Below are 2,353 nucleotides of genomic sequence, written 5' to 3'. Positions count from 1 at the left end.
GTTTCCCTGATCTTTCCTCGTTACCCATTGGTGTAGGTTCCCTAAGTAGGTTGCTCTGGGCCTACCCCTGCCTCGTTTGCCTTCAATATTTCCTGTGAGATGTTCAAGACCCTTACGTCTATTCAGGTGTCCCAAAAAGTGTTTTTGTCGTTTCCTGATTGTTTTTAACATTGAGCGTCCCACGTGGGCTTCGCCAAGCACTACCTCATTTGATTTCTTTTCCTTCTACGATACTCTCAGAAGTCTCCTAATCGAGCTGTCCGTTAGTAAAACCTCACTAAAACTAAAAAAAGAAATAGGAGGTGGGTGGTTGGCGGGTGCTCTTGTGTAGCTTGCTCCGTCTTTCTTATAAAAAAAACCATCGTCCTTATCTCTCCTCCTTCTTTTTTGTGTTTGTTACTCTCTTGTAACACCTCTAATCTTCGGAACTTATATGACCGAATTGTGTGTCAAGTGCCGTAAAACTCTTACCAAAAAATACAAAACAGCAACTACAAACCGTTATCTCCGCCCCACCAGGCACCTCCCTGCCCAGCCCCCGGTCCATCAGCGTGTTGGTTCACGACCCCGAGAACAAGACGACAAACAACATGAACCTGATGGTCATGCAGTGGGGGCAGTTCCTGGACCATGACATCACCCTCACCCCCACAGACACGCCCACTTCCGACTGCTGCTACGACGAGCTGGTAACCGGAAGTGAGCTCCACCCGGATGTGGAAAGTGGCGGGGTGTGTTTCCCCATCATCATGAGTCAGGACGACGCCTACTTCACTACCACTGAGTCACAGTAAGACTTTGTCTCTTATAGTGCTGTCAAAAATTCGTGGTGCGACATATTTTCAAATACCTCCTCAACTATCGAACATAGGTTCTCCAATGTTTGCACCGTGCCTTGTATCAATTTGTCTTAACAGATCAACATTTTTGTAAACTCCTACAAGCTGTATTCTAGAAAATTCCTAAATAAATACTAATAAACAATCCAAGTGGGTGGTTTCTACAGATTTTTAAATGTTTACAGCTGGAGCAATGTTGATTTTAATAGCAAGTCCGTCAGGTTTTTCTAATCGGGACATCATACTTATTGAACGCATGTTTTGAGAGCCATAAGTGCAAAAAATGTGTTCACTATAACAATAATTTCTTTTAACAAGTTTTGCAAGTAAAAATTGTCTTTGATGAACTGTGACGTAATCAAAATGTGTGTGAGAAGCGGGAAGTGCTGTGAACAAGACCATTTTACGTGTGACAGAAATTTCAAGTATTTTATATAAATTTATGAAGAAAAGTTTTTTTTAACATAGGAAATAGAAAAATATGATTTAGTTAAGACAAATTGATACAAACTGCTATGCAAAGTATGGATGACATTGATTCACCCGATATTTGAGGATAAGTTGCACCCCGAATTTTTTACCCCACTATAGTTCAGCTACCCCGCATAATTTTAGCCAAATTTGATTTTTTGGGGCATAATTTCTGATTATTTTCCTTTATCATTCTTTGTTAAAATTAACAGAATTGCATAATTTCACATTTTTGGGTTCAGTTTGCATAATTTCATAATTTGTCTTGCCTAAAACGGTGGGGACAGCTACAGCGTCACTCTGGTGTAAACTCAGCCTACACCAAGAAATATATTTACATTCACCTGTTGTTTGTTAAGTTGCATGAAATTAGAACTGTTCCATGTTACAAACAATTCTTTAGATCTATACGTTTACACCAAAGTTGATTGTTATCCAATGTTATTCGATTGTGCTGGAATTGTTTGTTTGTTTGTTTGTTTGTTGTATATTTGTATAGTTATTTGAGCTGAAATGTCGTATTTTGTTCCCTCCCATGTCGTCTCCCCGCCCCCCCCCTCCCAGATGCATGTACTTCGAGCGTTCCAAGCACGTGACCGACACTTCCGGTGTGCGCCAACAGTACAACGCGCAGACGGCCTGGATCGACGGTTCCCACATCTATGGCGTCACAGACGACCAGGCCACGGAGCTCAGAGAGCTATCTGGCGGGAAACTCAAGGTCAAGTCCGTGGACGGGAAAGATTTTCTGCCAGGTAACTTCGTCCTCACGTCTTTGTTTGTTTTAGTTACAGGTTTTTACGGCGCTCGCAACTGCATCAGGTCGTGTGTTTTTACGGCGCTCGCAACTGCATCAGGTCACATGAGGGTTTTTACGGCGCTTGCAACTGCGTCAGGTCGTGTGAGCGCCATTGTGTGTTGACTGTTTGCTTGTGGGGATTGGTGGAGGAGGGTTGTTGTTGTTTTTTACAGTAAGTTGGTTTGTTTGTTTGTTTGTTTGTTTGTTTGTTGTTGTTGTGTTGTTGTTTTTTCTTTTGTTGGAG

At 42.0% G+C, this 2,353-nt stretch overlaps 1 protein-coding gene across 1 annotated transcript in view; it reads left to right on the top strand.

Moving 5' to 3' along the window:
* Nucleotides 1-2,353, top strand: part of LOC106011363 (three prime repair exonuclease 2) — a gene marked incomplete at its 3' end in the record, with an annotated part of 7,471 nt that overhangs the window by 4,146 nt on the left and 972 nt on the right.

The sequence above is a fragment of the Aplysia californica genome, unplaced genomic scaffold (genome assembly GCF_000002075.1).
Source record: "Aplysia californica isolate F4 #8 unplaced genomic scaffold, AplCal3.0 scaffold00096, whole genome shotgun sequence".
Lineage (NCBI taxonomy): Eukaryota > Metazoa > Mollusca > Gastropoda > Aplysiida > Aplysiidae > Aplysia > Aplysia californica.
This window is presented reverse-complemented; position numbering and strand designations above follow the sequence as displayed.